This window comes from Vicugna pacos, chromosome 33 (assembly GCF_048564905.1).
Source record: "Vicugna pacos chromosome 33, VicPac4, whole genome shotgun sequence".
In the NCBI taxonomy this organism is placed as follows: domain Eukaryota; kingdom Metazoa; phylum Chordata; class Mammalia; order Artiodactyla; family Camelidae; genus Vicugna; species Vicugna pacos.
Window position 1 is genome coordinate 9,119,076 of NC_133019.1, and position 20,670 is coordinate 9,139,745.

The 20,670-nt window shown below is 47.7% G+C and overlaps 1 long non-coding RNA gene across 3 annotated transcripts in view; it reads right to left on the reverse strand.

Moving 5' to 3' along the window:
* LOC140691162 (uncharacterized) overlaps positions 1 to 12,875 on the reverse strand; it is a 56,145-nt gene extending 43,270 nt beyond the window's left edge. For all 3 annotated transcript variants that reach the window (XR_012066675.1, XR_012066673.1, XR_012066674.1), the window contains exon 1: positions 12,408 to 12,875. This is a non-coding gene — a long non-coding RNA (uncharacterized lncRNA). The remainder of the gene's footprint in view (positions 1 to 12,407) is intronic.
* Between the last annotated feature and the right edge of the window lie 7,795 nt (positions 12,876 to 20,670).

Sequence of the window (20,670 nt, forward strand, 5' to 3'; positions counted from 1 at the left end):
AGACGCAGACGTGGACCAGGACAAGATAGGTCGGTTGAAAAGTAAGGCAACCCCACCTGGCTACACCAGAGGGACGGTACCAGAGGCTCGGCTGGGGAGGTGAACAGCAGTGGGAACAACTCTCAAGCGGCATGTGGCTGAGCTAGCAGGAGGGACAATCTGGCACTATTCAAAACTATTCATTCATAACAAGGTGCCACGCAGCCCCCTTTATTGCCCCATATTCATGTTAGAAGAAAGAACATGGCTTCCAAAGCACTTAGAGGGTAGTGGGGCACTGCGGTACTGAGGTGCTTAGTCGTGTACTATGTGTAAGTGTCACAGGTGTGTGCCATGGCCTTCTAGAATGACTGGAAGCTCTTTGAGTGTGACTATAATAATGGCTATCCTTACTGCAGTAGTTGAGAGCTTACAAAACACTTTAACATGCATTATCTTTCTCAATCCTCAAAACCTCCCATTGAAAGGGCTGTTATTCTATCCACATTTTGCAATAAAGAAATACAGATTTAAAGAAAGGGTGAAGGAATTTACATCACTGAGCATCTACCAAGTACCAGGGTTTGTCAAACATCTTTCACGCATTCTTCACTGAAATGCCACGAAGTGGTGCATAGATATTCCTAGTTATAAGCACAGAAACTGAGGCTTGGAAGAGCTGATACACAAGTAGGTGATCTATCCAGACTCTGAGACGGGGCTGCCCCGCCTACCACTAGCGACGAGAGCAGGGCGAGACACCTAGCAGACGTTTGATAAACACAGCCTGAACCTGTGGATTAATGGACGGCAGGATTAATGGTGGGACGAAGCCCCTTCATGTTGACATAGAACCTTCTAGAATCATAGTAACTCAAGGAAAGGCCCCTGCAGGGAAGAACTCTGGGAAACTTGAGCAAAATTAACTTCAAACTTCTCCCTCCCTCTCCTCTAGGGCACTTGAGCCCCCATACACAAAGCTCACCTAGCACCTTCCTTGAGCCACTTTGACAATCCAGCTTGTCTGTCTCTGTTTTAACGGGTCTTCACCCAGTGCCCACAGTTCCAACTCTCTGTTCTGATGACAGTGGACCCTGGGCACCCAAGACAAGGGAAGAGAAATGTCCTAAAATCATGAAACTAGACCATTATAGCCTTCATATCACCAGTCCTCTGAATGGCAGGCAGAGGATGGCTGCTTCTGAAGCCAGAGAATTTAGAGAGAATATTTCTAAGGGAACAGGTCTTGGGAAATTGCATTTACTACCAGACTATTCTTTCGCATAGCCACTTTCATTTAAGGCACTCAGCTGAATACAACCTCTCTCACTCCACCCACACTCCCTTTCCCGGGCTCTCTCTCTACCCCAATTTATCTGATAGAAGCTGAGGATGAAATCGGTTCTGCGGTCCTACAAGAAGTTGGGACAAAGGTGGGACAGAGACCGAGAGAGCCTTGAGAAAAAGGATCAATGTCTAACATACAATTTCCTGCTCTCTTAGCACCTGGTTCACTGTTTTATTCACGAGAGTTGCTTGATAAATAGTTATGGAATTTCACTGAACTGAAATAAACTAAAATGGCACCGTGAATAGTGCTCAGAAGAGTATGGGTATGTGATTCTTTGGTCACAGACTTAGTCTTCTGTAGAAGGATTCTTGTGCTTCTAGGTTAGGAACGTGGATAAAGCAACGAGAAGCCCTATCAACAGGGTCGAGTCCCTAAGCCCAGGTGGGTTGCCAGGTGTCCATTCTTGGCCAATGGAAAGGGTCACCAAAGGCACTTCCAATTGCCCCACATGGGATTAAAGCTACTATCTGATCTAGCATGAAACTTGTATTTTCTACAAGAATCTCACAAACATGGTCAGTTTGGTCCTCAATTAGGAAAGCGCTGGAGACTCATTTCCTACCCTGCAGGGACAGAGCCTAGGGGTGGGAGGTGGGGTGGCAGGGACGAAGAGAATATTTTGAAAACAGTAATCAAGGAAACATTGCCAGGACAGAACGTACAAGCCAACACAATTACCCGCCATCTGTTATATGGACTAAGGATGGTTATTTAGTGATCAGAACAGACCCCATGGTTCCTGGCCTGGGCTCTTCATGGAAGCTGCTTTGTGTTCTGAAGTTGGTCCTTTTGACTCTCTGCACACAGTTCACTGGTGTGTGAAAGGAAGGTGAAATGGCCATGCCTCTGCAGATGTGATGACAATGCATTTCCCATACAGACTGGGCAGAAATACAACTCTAGCAATCTTTGGATTTTGATTAGTGTTTGCTGCGTATTTGGCGGATCGACTAGTGAAAAAGGGCCACGTATAAGAGCAAAGCCTGGTTACTATGGTTTATGGCTCAATTCCGTTCCCAAGCTCTGTGTTGATACATTCTGAAATCCCACCGCAGTTTCAAAGGCAGAGTTGATCTCTTTCACATGCATCTGAAAAACAGCTTCCCAGAGGAACAGCACTGGAGACTCACCGTCTTAGGAGCCATACTTGAAACAAATAAACCCAGACATGGAACTTCAACAAAGTAGATGCTCTGTGACCTATTTATGGCTGGTGGTTTCTACACCAATAGTCAGTTCTCAATTATGCACTGAAATAAGGGATCAATGCTGCAGAAATTTGGATGACAGTGAAAAGGCGAGATTCCTCTTTGTTCACTGCTTTACCCACTCATTCTCTCAATAAGCATTAATATAGTACCTACTGAGTACCAGGTTGTAGGCTAAGTCCTGGAGATTCAAAGCTCACTAAGACACGGTATTTGTCCTTTAGGAACTCATGACCTAGGAGGGCAAACTGACAAAAAAAAAATTACAGTACAATATGCTCAATACGATAAAGGGACACAGATTTGCTCTGAGAACACAAAAGAAGAAAGCTCTTATCTTCTGCACTGGTGAAGCCCCACTGAGTCTAATCCAGCGGAGGTGGGTCCCTGGCCTGAACTGGGCAGCATCCAGGCCATTCTTTGACAGCCATGATCCATGGAGCCAGCAAACTGAGCTAACCTGAAGAAACCAATGGACCCCAAGAACACTGACTGGGGACTGTAGCTAGCAGAGCCCGAGGCAAGTATTGAGAGTTAACTGTGGTGCCTAAGGACTGGAAGTCCCAAAAGGAGAAGAATAAGGTGCATTTGGGTCAATTCTAGAGAAAGCAGTTAGAACTGGCCACTGTCAAAGTTGGCCTTATGTGCTCCTCACAACATGGGCAATGAGCATGAGTGAGTTTCAGATACAGGAATGGAAAGGGAAAGAGGGACAAATTCTACCTGCAGAAGTTGGAGAAAATTTTAGAGTAGAGTCATGTATGATGGTTTTGGAGAATCGGTAGAAGTTTGCTATAGGAAATTCATTAGATAACTTGAGTGTTGACACTTATAAAGCAAACAGTTATGGATGAAGAATGAAGTATATGCTTGGTTTATCTTTTCTTGAGAAGGTCAGAGTTTGAAATTTTTTCCTAAGGTATTGAAGGCCACCCATCATCAGACACCAACGAATATTTAGATCCCAGTACATGTCTTCACACACCTATCACCTTCCGCTTACACTGGACAACTTTCCGCTCTGTAATTTTGCTTCAATTGTCCCCTCAGCCCCAAATCCCCTGCCCTTTTCCTGTTGAGACTGTACACAGCTTTCTGTACTAACTCAAATATTGCCCATGTGGGAAGACATCCCTCACCACCACCAACATCCTAGGGAAAATGAGCCATTCTTTACTCCGGGCTTCCAAGATTTACTACTCCCACCTCCACTGGCCGCCCATTGTGTTCCACCTTGGATTACACATAGCGACATTCACATGTCTTTTTGCCCCTGGTAAAGAATAAATGGAAAGTAAATGGTAAAATCCTTGAGGACATGGGCACTTCTTTTTGGTCTTGCTTTTTTGAAATCTTGTCATCCTCAGAAAACTGAAAAACTAGTCAATAAACATCGGAGACACTCCACCCTTGATTCACCGACTGCCAACATTTTGATACATTCGCCATTTTTGTTTTCCTGAGTCACCTGAAGATAAGTTGCAAACATCAAGACACTCATCTTTAAATACTTCAGCATGCCTCTAACGATGAGGACTTTCTCCTGTAAAACCACAATACTACTATCACATCTAAAAAATGATCAATAATCCCATTATGTATTCTGCATTCAGATTTCCCTAATTGTCTCAACAATGTCTTTTATAAGACATTTCTTTTTGGATCTAGGCTCCAGTCAAGATTCACACATTGCATTGGGTTATAAAGCTTCTTTAGTCTTTTAATCTGGAAGAGTTATTCCTGGGTCTAAGCATTTCTTACTCATTTTTTTTAACATAGTGAGTACTTAATACATGTTTAATGATGGAAGAAATAACTGATGGACAAATGAACGCCAGTGATGCAAGATCCCCTGGGCAGTTCCTCCAAGAAGAGACAGAATTCTACCGGAGGGACTTACAACAAGTGTCTTTTGTGAAACCATCAGACACTGAGTAGGGAACAAAGTCATTACCCTCCCATGGCTGTTTGTCTTCAGACTTTTCCCTTAATAGTCATGAACTAGTCCTTAGGCCACTGGGAAATAGCTCTAGAATAACTGACTTCAGGAGAGAAGAGAATCTGGTCCCTCACAACTGACTGAAGATGGGGAGGTCCCATAAAGCAGGGACTCATTGCCTCTCATGAGTCAGAGAAGAGGCCTCAGAGGTCATGTTCAGGGGCAAGAACTCAGGCCCAGAGAGGTGCAAGACTCTTCCAGGTCAACAGGAAACCTTTGTCCCTAACTCCTAGCTAGCTTCCTTTCTACTTGACCTGGTCTCCGCAATGGTACCCAGGAACGTTGCCTCTTGTTCCCCAATGATTTACAGTCATTTGCTTAACCTTTAAGCATCAGAGACCTCAAAGTACTCAAGGCAAACTTATTCTCTGAAACCCTGCTTCAAGGGATGAGCCAGTGACTGCTCCTTGCCCACACAGGATAAAGCTATCTCTGAGTGTGTTTGTTACACAAGGAGAGGCTGTTAAGAGCGAAGCCCTGGGTCTCACCAGGCTGAGAGGTAGGATGGCTCTGTGTTCACTTTGCCTCTGCCATCTACTTAATCCTCAGTGAACACTGAACTTTTCTAGGACCCGCTTGCCTCGACAATAAAAACAGATCGCTGCAGAGCGGTCATGGCCATTTGCAGGCATGAATCTCATTTGGAAACATAAGCAGTGCGTGAGGGAAGTCACGGGGAGGGGTGACTCTCATTCCTAATTGTCTGAGTCTATGCATTTATTAAACCAGCAAAACTGGAAATTCCTCAGGGAGGATTTGTTCTTTCCAAATTTCTTGGAGGCAACAGTGACACAGGTTTGTGGTCCCTGGAGAGTGTCATTGAACAGGGAAAAGTGACAGGTATGGAAGAGGGGACGGGCTCAGTGGCTGGAAGAAGAGCTTCAATCATCAGTGAGGAACTAGAGGTCCTACACAGAAATTCCAGGCTTAGACTTGAACTAGTGTGACCTTGGCTGAACTCTAACTTTTAGGAACCTCATCTATACACTGAAGGAAGTTGGGATAGAATCAGTGATTTTTTTTTTCTGGATGCACATTACAATCATCTGGGGTGGGGTAGGGGGACTGAGGATGAAAATTATGATGCCAATCTCCCAGCCCATTTCCATTCTGAGTTCCACATCTCTTGGGTGGCGTCCAGGTGATTCTTCAATAGCCAGGGTTGCAAACCTCTGGATTGTAGAATCTCTAAAAGCTGATTCTCAGAAGGGAATAACGTTAGCGTGGCAGTGGAGAGGAATACTGGGATTTCTCAAAGATTCTTGGTGTACAAAGACCATGGTAAGGCTCATGCTCACTTGTCTGCCCGACTTGATTACTTCCCCCAAGCTGAGCACCTGCTAGCATCCAGGCGCAGCTCTTACGTGGACCATCAGCAGCCTGCAGGGACCTGTGCATTTTTCAGCCTGAGGAGAAAGTAGCTTGCACCCCTAAACATTCTGGAGGTGTCCATCCAGCTGTGTGGAGGTCCCATCACCCTTCCTATGTCTAATCCAGGCTGGGGGTTGGCTGCTGGAGCAGGGAGGAGGGGAGTGAGGTCCCAACCATGTCTAACAAGATGGCTGGTCGGTCTGCCTGCCGGCCTGACGCCAGCACCAGCCACTGGCTGCCGACACTCAGGACATGAAGCATCTGCCAGACGGGTGCCGGCTTTTGATCAGTACCATGTCAAGCCGGAGACCTGCAGGGAAACGGCCAGGCTCCCCATAGGCGGCTAGCAGGCATCTCTCTACAACTTTGAGAGGGATGCTTGAAGAATCCGAGCATGGATTTCAAAGTGGGGTGCAGGCAGGGGGTGGGGGACCGCATGACGGAGTTCGTCTCCTGATGCCAGGTGATTCCATCTCTTTTTCGTGTCTGGTGATTGGGACGGGATTCCTGGGAAACCTTTGCACGGGGTACCCCTCTGCCCCAGGGCTCGGAGGGTCTTTTAGCCTCAGCTGACTCGTCTGTAAACCCTGAGGCCACCAGAGTGGGTGCCCGGTTTCCCGGGGGGTCAAGCACCGGGGTGCGGCAGTGACCGACTGCAGCAGGGCTGTTTCCAAGACCCTTGAGGCCTCCAGCAGGTCCCCTGGCCAGAAGCCTGGGTTTTCTAACTAGGTCTTCCGGGGGCCTTGGGCTGGCGTCCTTAGGAAACCCAGTCTGTGCCCTCAGTGTGGAGACGAGGGGTACCCTTCAAAGTTGGGTGTGAAGATACCAGCCCCCCCTCCCCAGCGCCCTTCGAGAGGCCTGGCCGGTTGTCAGCCGAGGCCAGCTACAGGCAGATAGCCCCTGTTGTGTGTCTCACAATAGTCACGTGACTAGAAGGGCTCTTCTTTTAGAAAACCAAATGCCCAGCAGTTCTGTTTTATTTGCTCTAACCTTCCTAGCTCAACAAATAAATCCAGTCCCATTCTAGCAGGCTCTGACCCACAACGTTCTGTTGTTACGCCTTCCCTGAATTTCCCCTGTTCCGTCCCTCTCGGGCACCTCAGCCCCAGGGGCTCACCCTTCTTTCATCTGGGGGATAAATCAACCTCTGGGTTTGTGTGTGTGTGTATGTTTTTTAATTCTTTCAAAGGGGAAGGAATGTTGACACCCCCTGAAACACGCCTGTGATGTCTGGTTTGACTTCAGACGGCTGTATTTGAACGTGTGCTGACGCAATCGGGCAGATTGGGTTAAACCAAATATTACAATTGCAAGAACTCATCTGGAACTAATAATTTTGAGGCCACCGAAATTAAAAGGGCCCCGGCTTTGGGGCTGGCCAGCGGCAGAGGCCAGGCCAGGCCGACGCTGCCACCTGCCGTGGGCGCGCGGAACAGGGCGCGCCGCCCGGGCCTTCCTGTTTTGTTCAGGACGCACTGGCTCCCACGCACACGCGTTCCCCAGCCAGCCAGACCGGTGGTATTTTGAAAAGCTAGCACCTCTCCCCGGCCCTCGGTATAAAGATAGCCAGTCTGGCCGCCCTGGCTTTTCTCGGGGTGGGGGTGGGGGGCGGGGGGGGGTAAGCGGTAAGACAACCTCCCAATTACAGCGCCAGGGCTGGCTACAGAGGCACTTGGAGCCCGATTAAACATATGCCCTTGGATTAAACAGATCATATGTCAGTGGCTCACTTAGGAGGAAGGCTCGTTCAAGTAAGAATTTTTATTTTGCGGGGGATGAAGGGGACGCGCAACTCTGGGTTATGTCGGCACACTGCTGAACTGCAAGTCACATGCCAGATCCAGAAATGATGAAAACATCTGTTTTCGCTTTAGACCAGCGAGGCTCTGGCGGCGGTGGGGAGGGGCGGGGGAGGGCAGGGACCGGCTCTGCTCACCAGCGCCATCTGCTGAGCCTGGTGCAGAAACGCGTGCGTCCCAAGCACAATGCAGGTTGCCGCTCACCCCGGGGAAGGGGTAGATCAACAGGTGGGGAGGCGAGGGGAGGAAGGGGGTCTCTGCCCCCGCGATCACTCTCCTTGGAGGACAGCCCTGATTTTGCCCTGGGGACTGTGCAATTCCGTATTGTCTCGGAGTGATCGCAACAAAGAGCTTTGTCCCTGGGGACTGCTCAGGTGCAGAGGAGGAGGAGAAGCAGCAAATGAACCCCTGGGGTTGAGAAAGGAGGAGGTAAAGGGGGAGGGGAGCCGCTCGTTGGTGGTTCGCAGACAGTAAAATTTTGCTGTTCCTCCTGGCTGAAATCTACCAGAACAAAGGAACCGCACCGCGTCTCTAGGAAAACTCCCAGCTGTACTTGCCCCCCAGCCGTCCCTCTTTCCTGCTATGCTGGCTTTTGCTACTCTGCATGTGTGAGAATGTTCCAGTACTCACAGAGACCATCCTGGCCAGGCAGGGCTCAATCATCCCTTGAACGCGAAATCCACCAAGCCTCATATGAATGGAGCGCTGGGGATGGGTTCTGAATAGAAGCCATACTGACAGCCAAGCCACTGCAGTTTTTCAATGTTCAGCAAATATTTACTGCCGACCTGCTAGGTGCCCAGCACTCACTCAGCACCACCATTTGTCACACCGTTTTTAAAACAGTACAAATACGTCAGAGGACAATGTATGTGTAATGTCCAGGGAGTGTTCGAGAAACTGACAGCTGTGAGTTCAGAGGCAGGGAGAGGATTCCAGACCCCCACTGACCTGCTCCCAGTGTTTGGGGGTGATTCTGAGATGCCTGATTCTCCCAATCACCCCTCGTGTAGTCTAAATCCCCAAGTAACTGATTTCAGTCTGCCGGCTTCAGCCTCGTCCTCCATGCCTCCAGCCTTAAAGTCAAACCCTTCTCTCCAGTTCTGGGACGCTCATTGCCAGGGGAGAACATGTCTAGGGAAGCATCCAAGCTGCATTTATTACCCCAGATCAGACCTGAGTCCTAGACTCAACTCCCAGGCAGCCTGCTTGGGTGAGAAGCATAATTCCAAGACACACCTGTATGAACAGCGCTTCACAACAGTCCACAGGCTGTGAGGGGTTAATCTACAGGAGAAAGAACTTTGGTCAAATGAAAAGGTCCAGGCTTGCGAATCTTATTAAGTCCCTTTACGCGCATCTGCTGAACACACCCCTCTGCTCTCTGCTGCCTACTTTTGAGGTCCCCAGAGGGGCAAGTCTGCTAATATGGACTGGAGTCAATATGTCTGCTCATTTTTGCCACCTTTCCTATAAACTTCCCAGTTCAAAGCAATACTGAGGTTCTCTGCTGGGGCTTAGTCCTTCCTGTTCTTGTTTCATCCCCCAGATACAGAAAGAGCTGCCCTCCGCTTGGGTCTGGGAGCCTTTTGAGCACGAGCCCTTCTCCTTGCTTGGCACCCTGCAAATAAACACTACTTTCCTTCAGCACAACCTTAAGTCAGTAAATTGGCTTTGGTGTGTTGTGGGCGAGTGGACCCAAGTTTGGTTCGGTAACCCTCCCATCTAAAGGCATGAGTCGGAAAAAGTCAGCTGGACAGACAATCTGATACCAGTTCAGTCCTCACAGATCTTGCAAGGTACATCCCCAGTGGCCGTATCTGTTTCCGCAGGACCCAAGTTCTTACATTGTCAGAGCCCAAACGCATCCTCAAAGATGCCTACAAGTCAAAGCTGCCCTGGTCTGCTGGTGGCAAGTTACTAGTTCAGGGAAACCATGCAAATCAATACAAGCAAGTTTAGTTTTTGCTGCAGGCCTTAAAAGGTTAGAACACGAGACTTAATTTCAGTCTGGTTTGATATTGATCTGCCCCGGAGAGTTTTGATGAATTTTCTTTGGCCAATAAACTGAGGAAACCTGGTCACTGGCCCATTATTTCTTTTCTGGACTCTTTCTTTGACTTTTTCTCACTTCTACCTGGCTTTGCAACAGGTCTGTGTTTTGATCCACAGAGGGGCTGGATCTGAAATTTGTCAACGCTGCATTGAGCTCAGAAGTTAGGATGTTTTGGCAACATTCAGCAGAATAAAATCTCTGAACTAGACTCAAAGAACAAAGTAGAAAACTGCGGGTGGAAAGACAGGACATGAAAGTAAACAGTAGTCATTTTGTGTTTCACCAAGTGTAAGATGCCAACCTTCCAAACTAGCCTTCCAGTCCTCCCTGAACTCCCTTTTCCTCGTTATAAAAATAAATTCTGTTGCCCCACGTCGCTCCGTACCTCTTGGTGTGACTCTCTTCACACAGAGAAATAACCTTTGTTCGAAGCTCCGCTTGCCTAAGCTGGGCTGAATTCTGCAAGATCACTCTCCACGTACAAGATTAGCAGCTCCTTTCTAGCTCCAAATAGACTATAATCCAAAAGCTGCTCTTTTAAATAGAGGTTTCTTTTATGCTTAAAGTCCTAAATAAAAGAAACATCAATGCTCCTGCTACTTTCCCCAGTTAAATCCGATTTGCAAGATGTGCTCAAAAATCTGGGTGTGAGCTAGAGTCTGGGCTCGGGGAACACATTTGGGATTCTCCAGTCATTCTCTATCTGGAGGGCCCTCCAGTGGCCAAAATAATACCTGATCTAAACAAAGACCACCAAAGCAAGTGGTTACAACAAAGGCGGGGTGGGGGTGGGGGGGTGGACGTTTGCCTGTGTTTAAAATGCTGCCCGGAAGCCCCATATTTTGCCCCACAGAGGTGTGTCTCATTTAAAGAAAGCCAAGGCAGAATCCAGCTCACACAAGGGAGATATTTGCATTACAAAAGGACCCTTCATTTGATATAAAAAAAAAAGAGGCAGGTTTGAACTCCATTAAATGACAACTCCCTCTAATTTTGTTAAAGATTCTATTGAATTTGCAGAAAACAGATTGACACACGGAATGCCAGCATGCATGGCACAAAACGCAGTGTGTTTGTACTCAGTCTGCACTACTCGACCCCCCACCCACATTTCTGCCTCTGCAAACCTTCATAAGCACCCTGGCCATGAGACACGGGACAAAGCGGAGGTCGGGTCAGAACATGTGGTGAGGTCTGAAGGCTCGGTTCAGGTTCAAGGTCCTTGGAGCCAGGACTGCCTTTCTGGAGCAGCGTGAGAAAAACAGGCGGTTGCTCCAATACGCTTCTCTCCGGACTTGGAGGATACCGCTGGTGTTCTAGAGGAACGTTTTCCTGAAGACAATCCAGGAGGTTTTCTAGAAGAAGCTCTGCCATGTATTCACATGTCATTGAAACCGAGCACCCTCCCAGATGCAAAAGCGCCTCCATCTCACACACACACACACACACACACACACACACAACCTGTTTCTTGTTTAGAGAAAAAAAGCCTTAATCTTTTAGGCCTTCCCTGAGTTCCAAAGAGCAGATTCAAGCAATTACTCATCAGGGAAGTGAGGGAACAAAGAGAAAGCAGTCAGGAGACAACAGCTCAGAGATAAAGCAGAGTCCTAGCTCCCCCTCAAGGGACGCACACAACAATCTGACGCACATCTTTGAGTTGTTCGGCAAGAACCGAGCCCCCCGCCCAGGTGGAGGGCGGTGACTTACCCGCTGACCACAAGCACAGACCCCAGACTCTTTGGAACCAGAAGGTTGATGATGAAGATTCTTGCTACATCACCCTGTCACCTCCCTTCCACCCCACCAACCACTCAAGAAATTCATGCCCCTTGCAGGTCTCCGTGCTAAACGTTGCCTTTAAAAACCCTTCTCTTTTGCAAAAGAGCTGCCAGTTCTCCTCCCTGGGGGCCCTCCTATAAACTTTTCTCTGCTCCAGACTTCAAGGTTTCGGTTTATTTGGCCTCACTCTGCATTGAGCACACGGACTTGGATCTGACAACATGACCCTCACCTGGAATCCTCCCCAGCACGTGACCTGAAGCAGCCACACCCAGCTCACCTCCCCCTGCAGACCGCCATCTTCACAGCCCTGCCCTCACCCCATCCCCCACAAGGCAAACTCCCACTCATTCCACAAGGGCCCAGGTCAAGTGCCAATTCCACTCTGACGCCTTCCCCAACTTCCCCAAACGTCTGGCTGTTCCAGCCCCTTCGGGTTCCATAGCATTGGGCCCCTGCCTCCGTCACGGTGCCGGGCAGTGCTGCGGATGGTGGGTATCCTGGCTCCTCCACTGTCTTTGCTTCCCCAGTGCTCAGCGTGGGGACTGCTGAGCGGATGTGGGGTGAAGGGGCTGTGGTTGGGGCCACAACCCCTCCCCCAGGCCACTGCATGCCCCTGCCAGGTGCCGGGAGAAGCAGAATGGGGGTCCCTCCCCCGTCCCCCTGGGGGACGTGCTGGGAGGTGGTGATGAGGGGAGAGGCGTCCTTTCCTCTCCATTGCCTCCATCCGGGTCAGGCATCCACCATCAGCCAGTCCCCCTCTGCGTCCCAGGGACCTGGGTTCTCTCTGCACTTTCAGGAGCAGGAGCAGCAAACAATATGGAGCAGCAAGTGTTACCAAAGCAAACTTGGGTCCACTCACCTGCCGTGCAGCCAAGCCCGTTTACTGACGCCCAGTTTCAGTGAAGGAAATGACGGTGGTTACTGCAGGGCACTGGACCAGGAGCGCAGACAGCTCACACTCCAAAGACCCGAACTCCCAAATGGCGCCCAAGGAAGGGTTTTTAAAGGCAACGGTTGGGGGGCGGGCCAAAGGGGGGCAGGACTTTCTTCTGATTGGTTGGTGGGGAGGTAACAGGTGGTAACAGGAATCTTAATCATTAACCTTCTGGGTTCAGTCAGGCTGGGGTCTGTGTGCTTGCGGTCAGCAGGTAATCACTGTCCGCCACCTGGGGAGGTGGGGGTCTCAGTTCCCGCAGGACAACTCAAACGTGGGGGTCAGGTTGTTATGTATATTCCTCGGGGAGGAACGAGGATTCTGCTTTATTGCTGAGTTACTGTCATTACTTTTCTTGCGTAACTGCGTTTCCTTTGTTCCTACATTCCCTGACTTCCCTCATTAGTAGTTGCTTGAATCTGCTCTTTGGAACCCAGGGAAGGCCTAGGAGATGAAAGCTGCCTTCTACAAACGAGAAACAGGGGACATGGAGGGCCCTGCCAGTTTCTGCTCGGTTTCACCACCCGCTTTCTTTGATACCCTCCATCTTGAGGGGAGCAGGGGTGGCACTAGAAGGGGAAGCGAGTTTGGGGTAGAGAGGGTAGTCATAAACTCGGCAGGGGAACTTGGCTTTAGAGCATCCTGGTTTCACAAGAATCTGTCCGGATGCTGTGCTGGCCGGGCCCAGCTGCACTCGGTCTCTCTTGCGTGTGTAGAAAGAAGAGGCTAAATTCACTGCTCTTCCACCCGGCTCCCCACACCCTGCTCATCCTGCACGGAGCCAGCATACACACACCTCGTGCTCCAAAAGCCTTGTGCGGACACCACTGATCTCATCTATAATCAGGGTCTGCCTTGCAGGGCCGTGGGACGGACAAAAGGGTCACCCACCTAGACGCCGTCCCTAGTCATAGCATTAAATGTGCATTATCTAATGCTTCTAATTATCTGATTTCATCCTCACAGCAACCCTATGAGGTAGGTGCTAAAGGATCCTTATTCACAGGTGAGGGGATTTTAGTGCAAAAAGGAAGATACCCAGGTTCGCCAGCTCTCCAGGCAGGGTTCCGACTCAGGCCACCTGAGCCCAGAGCCCAGACCCTTGACCACACTGCGATTCTGCGTGGAAAATGCCCCCAAACTCCGCATGAAGGGCTGCCTGGTGCGGAGGGAGCTCCCCGTAGACGCCGGTCGTGTCCTCCGCGTGGTCTTTGGCGGGACTGAATACTCCTTCCTCGGATGGTGCCCCAGTGCGCTGGTCTCCACCTGCCCCTCTGGCTTGTCCCAAGCTCCTTGGCTTCTGAGATCTTCTTTCACTCCTGACAGACCTCCAGGCTTTGATCTCCACCGACCTGCTAACCCGGACCCTCCTGGATACCACTCTCCAGCGAACACCTCCAGCCCCGCTCCGTCTCTGAGCTCCAAAAACTGCCTCAGCCTCGCTCCCACACACCCAGGGCTCCCTTCTGAACTCTAAACTGTTTTCCTCATAGCACTTGCCTCCTTCAAATGACTGCATCACTCTAATAACGTCTTGTGTTCATTATTTTGTCTCCCTCGACTTGAGTCTAAACTGTGCCCGAAGACAGGGGTTTGGTTTGGTTGGTTCACTGCAGTATCTCCAGCTCCTGGAGCGCACCGAGGACATCGTAGCCACTCAGCAAATGTTTGCTAAGTGAAGGAAGCCAGCTTCCAACTAGCCACCTCTGCTTGCCTGGGCCGCTAGCCAGGCCTTCAGACGTCACATGGCTGAGGAAGAAGGTAAAATGGGCTTCTTGTGAAGGAGCTTCAGTAGCCATGGGTCTCTGCAATCAGAAAACTGATTCTCTAATGAACACTCCAGTGTGAGTTATTTCGGTAATAAACCACATCATGCCTTGGGCCACGTGGATATATGTCATTTTTTTTTTCACGTAGCCCGACCTGGAAGATGAACGGAAGAGAGTTTCCCTTTAAATAAAGACTAGCACGTGACAAGGGGCTATCCTGGACCCGAGGATGCATTTCCCACTTTCCGTCTTGCTGGGACCCGTTACAGAAGGTGACAAACATAAGCCTTCAGGGGAGGACTCCTCTGCGGCTCTTCCATGGTTCCGTGGAGGGTGAAACACAACAACAGCCACGTGGGCGTTAGGATGCAGCTGTTTGTACCAGTGCTTCCAGGCCTGTCTAAGAGATGAGGCAAGGGGAAGGGATCCCACCCGTGGGGTTGAGAGCAGGAGGAAATAGCACCTGGTTGATGTCTGTTTTAGAGGCTCACTTACACACTGGATTGTATGGTAGGGTTCAGGATGAAGCCGTTAAGAGAGATGTGTCATTTGGACTTCACCCTCTGTGCTCAAGGAAAGGAGCAGAGAAGCTCTGAAAAAATTTTAAAAAGTGGGTTATTCAAAAATGTATTCTGTATGTTTATTTTGTCGTCAAAAAAGATAACCTGCTTTTCCCACATTTGCCTGAAGTTAAGACAATCAGCTTTCATTTCTCGAGTGTAAGACAATAGTGGTAGGTGAGAAAGTAGGAGTTGGGTACCAGGATTCCTCCATCCATCCTTCCTGCAGTGGAGGAAGTCTGCATATAAAAAGCAGTAGCTCCAAGGAAACAAGCTACCACATTATTAATCAAATGCAGATACTGCAGCCAGGGACACACTCTTCTGACCCAAGGAGGGTTTCTCGTAGAAGCTGGACTGGAGTCTCTGGCTCAGAATCCCATTGGAGCCTCCTTCCTCCCCTCAGTGTAATCTCAGGACCCGCTAGCACAAGCTTGGCTGCAGGCTTGTAGAATCAAGGCTGATAAGCTATCTCACTGATTAATTGATCTCTGAAGCAAGTCACTTAACACCCTTAGCCTCAGTTTCCTCTTTTACAAAATCACATATACCATCTATAAGAGACTCACTGGCGACGTTACCTCCTGAAGGTTTTTTCCTCTGTTGCTCCACAGGGAGAGAACCCTAACGGTCTTACATTATTCTCCCAGTGGCTGTTGCAGGACCTGGTACAGGGGAAGCTCTCAGAACACTTCTTAAATCAGTGTTGCTCTGGGATCCACGAATTGGGTGCCTGACTGCCCAGGGAGTTTTGAGCCTGGCCAGCCTAGGACTTGAGACCTGACGTTAATCCTGAACGTCTCTGGGAAGTACCCCACTCCTCAGAACTCCTTTTCCTACTCTTAGAGACTGGCAGACATTCACGAGATTCCAACGGAGGCTCAGCATCTCGTCACATAAAATCCACACGTCCTACCCTCTGCCTCTTCCGTATCCATGTGCTGCAGTTTAATATTCAGGGAAACCATTTTGCCATTTAACACGTTCCCTGCCCAGCTGAAATGGAGAACATACTCACCATCCAGCACTAAATACCCCCAAACTCCCTCCAATTCCTTCTTTTCCCCCTACCCCGTCCTACAGAGACACACAAACTAATGCCACCACCCCGCTTCAGACCACTCCCTTCTCTTCCTTGGCGCTCAGACATGGCTCCTGGCTAGCAGGTTTCTTTTGTACCAAACATGCTCCATGTGACAATCATGTTTGCAAACCATCTTCTGCTTGCGCGTCGGTCTTACGCTCTCTTACGTCTACTTACGCTGACTGCTTTCTTTGATGGGATGCGCTGAGAGCTGTTCTTCCCCTATTCCGAACAGTAAAACACCCAATAGGGAAAACTTAGTGAGCCAGAGATAACAAAGTGACTCAAATAAATCCTCCTCGGAGTTTCATTAGCGTGGAAGATGAGTCAAAGCACTTGACTGTGCTGTGAAGGGTAGAAATGTAGCTGACGGCAGTGACAGTCCTCTTGTTCCGCTGGTCCTCACAGTAAATCTATAGTAAACATGCTTCTGGGGACAAAGGGGAAGAGGCCATCACTCCACTTCTGAGATCTGCATTCAGTTGCCTTTGTGGCTGGAACCAAGACCTATCAGACACGGCAGAGATTTGGGAAACTTCCCTTACATGAACTGGGTCATATTCGTGACAATGGAGCTGTAACCAGACGCAACTGTTCATAGAAAGTGACAAAGGAACACACACCAAATGCGAACAGTAGTTGTCTCTGGGATTGCCAGAAAACCTCACTTTCTTCTTGGTGCTTTCATTTCCCCCAAATTTCTATAGAAGATACAAACTCCTTTTATAATCCAAAAAAAAAAAGTTATTTAAAAAGGTAAACTGGCTGGTTAAAATAAATTCCAAATGTATACACCCAAATTCTCAAAGGCTCACCTGGAGGGTCTGTGTGACTCTGGAACCAGGCAACTTGGATTTAAATCTCAGCCTTGCCTCTTACTGTCGTGTCCTTGGGCAGATTTCTTAACCTTTCTGTGCACCGGTTTCCTTATCTGTAACACCAGGATAACAGTATCCTCCTTACAGGGTTGAATGAGTTCATCTCCAGGAAACCCCCAGATCAATGCCTGGCACAGAACAGTTACACATTTGCTATTATTGTTGCCACTGGACTACCATTGTGTGAAATGTTCTTGGACCACCTGTTGGGGAGTATTGTATTCAGGATCTTACACACATGCCCTTGAATCATCTCAGCGTGAATAAAATCTCCTCCTTTGAAGATGTGCCGGTTCTTGGGAGCAGGTGTGCTGTCCGGGGTTCGAAGTACAGTGTGCTTCTGTTCTTGTGTCATTCATCTACTGCCTGTGAAGAAGTCTAGAAAATACACATGCGCGCGCGCACACACACACACATACACACACACGTACACACACAGAGATAATTCAGCACCATCTAGGGCGTGATCAATCCCTGGGTAACTTTCTGCTAGAGAGAGATTAAAAAATAAGCTTTAATTATGAGACCTCTTCATTCAGTGGATCTAGACTTTACGTACTAGGCATACCAACCAAAGGGCAAATTTCATAAAAGGCTGATTTACATTTAAATTCGAGCCTTTTCTTCTTCCTCCAAAGTTTGCTGATGCCGACTTTTAAGTATGAGATGTCATTGTTTTCACACAAATATTCCCAAACATTACCAGTTGTCATTTGGCGTTAAATAGGGTTGCGACATTACAGTGATAACATTAGCATTTTTAAAAGCGTAACATCATTGTTCTGTAAATTGTTGCAGGCTCAAATTACCGTACACATCATCTTTAAAAAAAAAAATTAATGGGGCACTGGCATCAAAGCCAGTTAAGATTGGATGAAAAAAATGGCAGCCACCCCTTCTGCTGGGACTCTAACGGTCTTGCGCGAGCCCACTTATCGCCCTAATAGAACACGGCCCAGTGGTCTGCCCCACCGTGTACGTATAAATAAAGGCGAGTAAACTGTGCACGGAACATTCTTTTCCCAACATGCGAAGGATGTTTATAAAATCTAACTGGGTTGTCACAAAGCAAAAGAATCCTTTGTGTTCCTAATTACTGAATTAAAAAAATTTTTTCCAATTAAGAAGAAAAGGCTCATTGATCTAGCATCGGGAAGAAATATTGGATTCCACATAAATGATTTTGCAAAGAAATTTACACATACTTCTTTACTTCTCCAAGTGTCAGTTTTCATCTTTCTAGCAGAAATCCTTTAAAAATGTATTACCTCTGCCCTTGAATTCCCTAAACAGACAGTATCACTATTGCAGACCTCTAATACTGTACCAAAAGGGCAAAGTCGCATGGTGAATAGAACCAAAACTTAAGAATGGAGTGAATCTAAGTTTGAGTCTTGACTCTGCCACTTACGATGTGAGATCCCGGAGAAGTCACTCAACCTCTCTTATGACTGCATTCTCCATCTCCTGGAACAAAGATGAATTAACTAAGTCACAGAATCACTTCTAGAGTAATAAAAAATGTTTATAAATATTTCAGCACAGCAATTGGCAAAGAACAGGGGACAAACAGAAGGGAACCATTGTTGTTCTAATGAAGCGGGCTAGTTAATGTGTGGGACTCTGTCCCTTTGGGGCCCGATGAGGTCTATTCTAAATAGCCACAACAAACTGAATTCCTTTGTCTCTAATAGAGGTTTTCTGATAGTCTTCATTTTCTGATAGCTTTTCTTTTCAAGGGTGTAAATTGGTACAACCACTTTCATTCTCTCTCTTTTTTTTCTTATTGAAGTCTAGTCAGTTTACAATGCTGTGTCGATTTCTGGTGTACAGCATGTTTCAGTCAAATATACACACAAATATATTCCTTTTCATCCTTTTTCTTTATAGGTTACTGCAAGATATTGAATATAGTTCTCTGTGCTATATAGTGGAAACTTGTTTATCTATTTTATAAACAGTTAGTATCTGCAAATCTTGAACTCCCAATTTATCCTTTCCTACCCCTTTCCTCCTTGGTAACCATAAATTTGTTTTCTATGTGTGTGAGTCTGTTTCTGTTTTGTAAATAAGTTCATTTCTGTCTTTTTTTTTTTTTTAGATTCCACATATAAGTGATATCATATGGTATTTTTCTTTCTCCTTCTGGCTTATTTCACTTAGAATGATGATCTCCAGGTCCATCTATGTTGCTGCAAATGGCATTATTTCATTCTTTTTTATGACTGAGTAGTATTCCATTGTATAAATATACCACAACCTCTTTATCCAGTCATCTGTCGATGTACATTTAGGTTGCCTCCATGTCTTGGCTATTGTAAATAGTGCTGCTGTGAACATTGGGGTGCATATATCTTTTCAAATTAGAGTCACTTCTGAATATACACCCAGGAGTGAGACTGCTGGATCACAGGGTAGGGGTATTTTTAGTTTTTCTTTTATTGTTGTCTCTTTCTGTTTTTAATTTGCTGTGGGCCAGAGAACCAGATACTCATAGCTGACACGTGTAGGCAGAATTTGGGGGGCTACATGATGGCACCAAGGACTCAAAAACAGCATCCTCTTGAGTTACACTTTAAATCAACACATAATAGGCAGAATAATCTTACAGAAAGAATGGCTTTCGAGCCAGGAAGATTTTATTATAACCTAGTATGAAAGCATTATTAACATCAGCTATAGAATGTCTTAGTGAGGGGAGAACTGTATTCAACCACCAAACACAGGAGAAGATGAATTAGAGCGGCAGATACGGGCAGTAATCAGGCTCCATCCAGAGGAAACTTTAGCAAAAGGACTTCGAGGATTCAGGTAGCGTTGTCAAGATCTTTCTTAACTAGAAATGGATACAGTAAGTTGTAACCTGAAGGTTTCAAATACCACGTTCACACAGAGCAGATTGTTCCCGGAGTGGAATATCAATCACGCGTTGTCCATTCTTTACTGGGCAACCACTGTTTATGCCCAGACCTCTCCCACTTGCTTTGCTCTGCGTCCCAGCTCACCCAGCAACCTGCCCATTGTAGCTGGCTTCCTGGTTAGGGCTCCCCAGGTGGGGAGAACACACTGGCCACGCCCACCTGCTAAGAGGACCATATCCCATGCTGAGTTAACAAATGGGCATTATTTGGTTGCATATCAGTCTCACAAGCTTCATTAAGGTGCGCTTGCCCTCGAAAGATAACTGTCATGTGTTTACAAAACCAGTTATCTAAGCTGGAAACATAAGGGCTCGGTCATGACCAGGTACACTCATCCCTGCCCAGGAGGCAGGTATCCTCACCTAGGGGACGGGCTGATAATGCTTCAGAGATTTATTTTGGCTTAATATTTAAATAAAAGCAGCATACTGGAAGATGTTATGCCAAAACCTCCTGCCTCACCACCCTCCTCCCTCCCCAATCCCATTCCACACTCTCCAATTCTGACTTGTAGGTCTGTCTACCTTCCATTCACAGATCACAAGAAAAGGCAGCATCCTTCAGAGACCTCATTGCCCATGGAAACCTCCCGAAAGTGCTCACGGACACCCAGCTCGTCACACTGCTGTGCCTTCTTCGCTTAGAATTTGAAAATTGCCTTCTTAGCAAATTGTCTCTCAGCAAACGTAGTTACAGCTTTAAGGGAGCCACTAGTCGTTGCCCCCGCAGAATAATTTTATTTACTTCAAAACAGCCGCCACACCTCCCCACCCCTCAGCCAACACAACAACATCGTGTTCTTCAAGGAGCCACCGTCTGAGACCGGCTTGTTAATAACAAAATTATTCCAGGTCTTAGTGTTCTCTCATCGAGGAAATAAACATCCTTTTAAGACAGACAAATCAAACGGTGTTCGGAGACCGTATTAACCACCTTGACTGTTCCCAAAAGAACAACTCGAGACACGCGGAAAGAG